The sequence below is a fragment of the Lolium perenne genome, chromosome 4 (assembly GCF_019359855.2).
Source record: "Lolium perenne isolate Kyuss_39 chromosome 4, Kyuss_2.0, whole genome shotgun sequence".
NCBI lineage: Eukaryota > Viridiplantae > Streptophyta > Magnoliopsida > Poales > Poaceae > Lolium > Lolium perenne.
The window spans coordinates 90,494,227-90,500,583 of record NC_067247.2 but is presented as its reverse complement, the minus strand read 5'-3'; the positions used below and the strand labels follow the sequence as shown (position 1 = coordinate 90,500,583).

General features: G+C 40.3%; 1 long non-coding RNA gene across 1 annotated transcript; it reads right to left on the bottom strand.

Moving 5' to 3' along the window:
• Positions 1–2,985: 2,985 nt before the first annotated feature.
• Positions 2,986–4,224, bottom strand: LOC139830871 (uncharacterized). Its single transcript, XR_011744376.1, has 2 exons — positions 3,778–4,224; positions 2,986–3,394 (listed from the first exon to the last, which is right to left on the bottom strand). It is a non-coding gene; the product is annotated as an uncharacterized lncRNA (long non-coding RNA).
• Positions 4,225–6,357: the final 2,133 nt, after the last annotated feature.

Here is a 6,357-nt window from a genome sequence, read left to right as displayed (position 1 = left end):
TTCTTAATATTTCTATATTGAACTATTTCAATATCCATTCTATGTACTTTGACTTAAACTTATTTTGTGTTTCTATCTATCTTCATAGATCTTGACACTAGATATGTTTCAGTCCATATCCTTTCATTGAAATTAATTTCTCAATGAAACCTTTTAATCAAGTATATAATTACATCATTTATAACCAACTATATGTCACCTACATAAAGTATTATAAATATGTCTTAGCGCTCCCACTTAATTTCTTGCAAATGCAAGCCTCTTCATCGTCTCTGATGAAATCAAAAAACTCTTTGACTATTTCATCTGGTGAAGATTCTAACTCCGTGATACTTACTTCATCCAATTGAACTCCGTGATTCTAACTCCGTGATACTTACTACATCATTCATACAATGACATAACCTTGTTATTAATAACATCCAATGTTCATGATTATGAAACTAATCATCCATTAATCAACAAGCTAGTTAAGAGGCCTACTAGGGACTTCTTTGTTTGTCTACATATCACACATGTACTAATGTTTCGGTTAATACAATTATAGCATGATATATAAACATTTATCATAAACATAAAGATATAAATAATAATCACTTTATTATTGCCTCTAGGGCATATCTCCTTCAAAACCACCAACCAATGTAACGAAATTTGCAGCTTACTTGGCCTAGCGGGATATTATCGACAATTTATAGAGGGGTTCTCCCAAAAAGCAGCTCCTATGACCAAACTTCTCAAAAAGGGCACCCCTTTTATTTGGAATGAAGAGGCTGAGAATAGTTTTCAAGAGCTAAGGAAACTACTCACAACATCACCTATGCTGGCTCTTCCAATACCGGGCAAAGCTTAAACAGTTTTTTTGCGACGTCTCTCGAGTTGGTTTGGGGGGTGTGCTCATGCATATTGGAGGGTCATAGCATAGGCCTCTCGACAGAAAAAGCGCCATGAACAGAATTATTCCACCCACGGCTTGGAATTAGCAGTCGTGGTTTTTGGTTTTTGCCTTGAAAAATGTGGAGGCACTACCTGTATGGAAATCGTTGTGAGTTATACACCAACCATAATAGCCTCAAACATATTTTCATGCAAAATGAGTTGAACTTGAGACAAATATTACAGTTATAACTTATCAAGGATTACAACCTTGGTATTAACTACCACCCATGAAAGGAAAATGTGGTTGTGGATGCTCTTAGTCGAAAAACCTCATGCAACCATATGGAGAACCCAACCTTTGATATACATCTGATAAATAAGTTGGAAAGGATGGGAGTTGAGCTTGTGCATAAATCAACGAACATACCCTAGCGACCAGAATGATGTATCTAATTTACATGACATAATCTAGGGAAAAATTACATCAAAGAGGTTTAATCTATGCGGAGAATCATAGAATATGAGGTACCCAGGCTTACCACTTCTGATATTACAGAGGTCACTTTGGTATAAAACCTAAATATGTTTGCCAAATATATTATAGAAAAAAAAACACTTAAGGTGGCACATACCACCCCCTACACGACACATCCAAAAATATAGGGCGATGTTAAGAGCATACTTTGGTGGAGAAGTACAAAGGGAGAAATTGCTAGAGTGACACTTGCAAGAGGGTCAAGGCTGAACACCAACGTCCATCTGGATTATTACAACCTCTCCCTACTCCTCAATGGAAATGGGATGAGATCCATATGGACTTCATCACCAGTTTTCCCAAGACAAAAAAGGGGAAGAATTAATATGGGTTATAATAAACCGGCTCACAAAATCTGCACACTTCATCCCTTTAGCCACTGGATGATCCAGATAGAAACCAACTAAGCTATATATTCAGAAGATTGTGGCTCTACATGGAACACCATCAAAAATTGTGTCAGGTCGAGGATCAATGTTCATATCCAAGTTTTTTTTTTTTAAAATGCAACCAAGTTTTGGAAAAAAATGCAAGAAGCATTGGGCATTAAATTGGAATTTAGTAAATTTAGTACCATGTACCATCTACAGGATATAGACTAGTGGTCCAGTTGAGAGGGTACATCAAATTATAGAGGACATGCTAAAAACTTGCGTTCTTGATTTTGGTAACTCATGGAGCACACATCTACCCTTGGCCGACATCTCCTACAATAACAGTTACCAATAGTATTGGTATGTCCCCATTTGAGGACTTATACGGTCAAAGATGCCGAACCCCAATATGTTGGGTAGAAACTGGAGAGAAGAAACTCCTACCGCCCAACTTGATCCAAGAAACCGAGAAGAAAGTTCACATACATAGAGTGCGCAAAGACGGCCCAAAGTAGACAAAAGATTTATGCGGACATGAGCGCCGTATTCAATAAAAATATGGTGAGTTCGTATATCATAAAGTCTCGTCAATGAAAGGACTCAAGCACTTCGGGGTACAAGGAAAATAAAGTAGCGGTATATTCGATTGTATCAAGTCTTGAAAAGGAGAGAAACAGTTGCATATAAACTAGAATTGCCGCCACACTTGCAAGGGATTCAAGATATATTTCAATTGTCTCAACTACGAAAGAGTGTAAACCCACCCACCGTTGGAGAGGGTCTCAGAACATGGGCTAACCCTCCGAAATAACCTAACCCATGAAGAGCATCCTAGCCAATATTTCGACACCGGAGAAAAGAAACTAAGGAATATAACAATTAGATATTGCATGGTGCAATGGGGAACCATATGATGCAAAAAGAACATGGGAAAAGGAGGATGATCTAAAGGAGAAGTATATCCCCATCTTTTCAAGGTGCGACCCTAAATTTCGAGGACGAAATTTGTTTTAAGGGGGGAGGGATGTGAAGACCCCAAATTTAAACAACACCCTTTTACGACATTACTGTTGATCACATATAGCTAAACATACTTTCACGCTAATCTTAGATTAAAAATAATTCAATCATCAAAATCATAACAATTCTACTTACAAAGTTCTTATACATCGGATTCACTTTTCAGCCCTAGCACAATTTCGAAAATTACAGTTTAATCCCTGCTCACAACTGCTTAGTAGCAAGGTAAAAGCCAACTCACGGCCAGCCAAAACCTCAAACACTTGTAAAAATGACAGCTAGGAGGAATACAAATGTAAGCCTGCATGCACACGGAAGCCTCGCATGCAGACCACCTGGCTCCTCCCCGGAACCGACCTTGCCATTTCTCTTGCTATAAATAGGCAGTCCCTTTCGTTGTTCAACATAACCGCAACACCAAAGCACAACCCTCTCAGACCACCCCTTCTCCACCGAATCTGGCCTCTTCATCTAGCATTCTTGTGTTGGGTCTTTACTGATTGATCCTTGCTGGTGGTTCATGAGGTACTAGCACGGACAACACCCGCTTGTGCTTTTCCCCTTTTCATGTAGCATTTACTCTGCTCTGAAATGTAGTGATGGAGCAGAATAGATTGATTTCAGAAAATATGACTAGCATGCTTCATCTTCTTCACTAAAATCTGTAATAGTTTGAATCAATCCAAGATCTTACATCAGTATGACAACTAATGCACATTAATTAATTTTATCTATATTGCACTTCCTTGTACTAAAATTAATCTGGGACTTGCCTCTGCATTGTGCTAGGCTTGGTCTGATCCTAGGAAATTAATTAGGACCTAGATTGAGTTTTAGAGTTGTATTGCACTCCGCTAGATCACAGCAATCTTCTAGTATGATGCTCTGGGTTGTGCCAGCATGCTTGCTTGCAGCTACTGCTAGTAGTATACTGATACATATACACAACGAAAGGGGATTAGCACTTACATAGTTGTAGAAGAGGATGGTCAGCAGTAGGAGGTAGTAGCTGGTACCATACTCGCCATGGTGCTGCCTCGGCAGCGGGAGTGTCGGTCCAGCCTCGGGCTGCATCTGCGTCGGCCACGACCCTGGTCGTCGAGCCGTACGGCTGGTAAGGCTGTGCGTTCTGTCGGCCATTGATCGATGCACGACGGCAGCAAGCGAAGGGATTCAGTAGGAGAGGTCGAAGGGATCCCGTAGGTAGTGACGATGGTGCCGGAGATGGCCGACATAGGTAGATCGAGCCGGCGGTGCGTCTAGGTGTTTTGAGGGAGAATAGCAGCAGGGGAGAGAAATGAGGGCTGGGGAAGACGACTTGTTCGATGAGTAGCTAGGCTCGACCACTCCAGTACCATATGTACCAACCAAAGCTATTTGTTTATTTCCTCTCCACTGTTTGGTACAGTAAACATAGGCATACATGCAATAGCTTTGCTCTGATGTACATGCACACATGATTTATTTTTCTTTAACGCTAGGACACTAGAACGACCGCATGTAGCAGCACTTGTTTAGCTGAAATTATTTGCACGGTATGACTGTGTGGGATGATTGTTGGATTTGAATTGCTGAAGCTTAAAGCTTGTCTCTGAAAAAAAATATTAGGAGTCAACCATGGATATTTAGGAACGCTGACGGTGTATCCGAGTTGGTCGGAGCGTTGCCAGGCAAGTCGTCGGACTCCTATGTTTTTTTTCTAAAATGTTTTATGGGATATGATTTATTCCAAAATCTCGCATGAGAACCAAAAAACAAAGCTTTTGGTTTTCTAAATGAAATATGAGAAGTGGATCGAAAAGATCCGCCGATTTGGCGAATGGACCAGATCCGGTGGACTGTATGAGGTATGTCATCAAAACCCGGGCAGGGCTGTGTTTTAAATATTTGGTGGGTGGAAGAGCTGGAATTGGTGGAAGCATCCCGGTTAGGGTTGCCTTTGGAAGTTAGGCTCCTCTACACAGGGATTATCTAATAAAAACATAACCAACTGACGCTTACTTCAAAAACGGCGCAACCCATTCTGATCATAGACCTGGAATGGGATGGGCTTAACCGATTAACCATGCCAAGTAGCTACCTCTGCACGGGTGAGAAGGGACTGTAGCCGGGTAGGTGCAGTCACCCTAGGGCGAGACCGCCGGTTAGGGGTCTCGACCCGCGGGCCTTTGGTGATTAAGGCAAGGCGGAAAAGCAGAGGTAGTGTACGGGCTGGCTAAAGGTTTTTGGTCCCTTGGTCTAGTTGTGCGTGCATGAACGAAATTGACCAAGTGACGCTATGGGCAAAGCAGTACACCTCTGATCAGAGTAAAATGTGATATCACTCCCAGCTTCCGGGTTTGGAAGTACGTCGTGTGGGTCTTCCTCTAACACAGGATGTAAGATCCCACGTTGTCTGCCGCCAGCAGATTTCGTAAATAAAAATATGGTTTTCCAACAAACGGGGAATCGGGGAAGTTTTTCTCCTAAAAGTACTGCCGATCGGACGGCTTAGTAGCCATTGGGTTTTTATTTTCCTTTTAAAATCACATGCCACCCCTCCACCCCCGGCGACTTGCGGAGTACGTATTTTATACGTGCTCAGCCTTGCTTTCTCCGTTATTTTCCAGAGCCCGTGATATATAACAACGCTGAGGAGGTAGGGATCGGCCGATTTATCGTGAATCGGGTGGTAAGCGATAAGATTTTAGCATCTCGGCTAATTTATCGCTACACCGATATTTTGGCCGATTTTCAGTCCGATAATCGATATTTTGGCCGATTTTCAATGAAATTTCGCTGAAATTTGGTCTGGCAGTCGTTATTTTTGTTCTATTGTCTTGTAGAACTATACATTAACTCAAAATTTTCATTTTTATATATTTGAATGGAAGAAATCAAGGTAATACTTCTGTTCAATGCTTCAATATTATCCATGGATAGCATATTATCATTTCAAAAAAAAAAGCATATTATATAAAATTTAGTGCTGAAAATTAAAATTTACAAAAAATTAAGCCGATAAATGGCCAACCGTTAAAATCGATTAATCGTCCGATAAGCGATTAATCTCCATTTTAAGGCTGATCGATAAGTTAGCGATTCACGATTTCTTAAACATTGCCCAAGTGGTGTATATGATGATTTGTCCTTTTTTTGTGACTGTTGATGATTATTGATATGTCTCTTTAAACATACTGTAAGTTAGTGACCAAATGAGCTATTTCTATGCTATTTGGTAGCTTCCGCCCGCTGCAAATTACCTTTGGAAAAACTAGCAAGTTAGCCCTTGCAAGTGCGAGGGCATCATTTTTAGTTTAACCAAAAGTGTTACTCCCTCTGTCCTAAAAAAAGATGCTTGTCTTTTTTTAGATATGGATGTATCTACACGCTAAAAGCATATCTAGATACAACCGTATGTAGATAACATTGAGCAGCTTTACTTTTTAGAATGGAGGGAGTATTTATCATTGCATTCATTTTTTCTCATTCAACCTTGCACTGCAAATAAATACACGATATTTTAGGAACATAAATTTTATAGTTATTTTTTGTTAAATATTAACATGT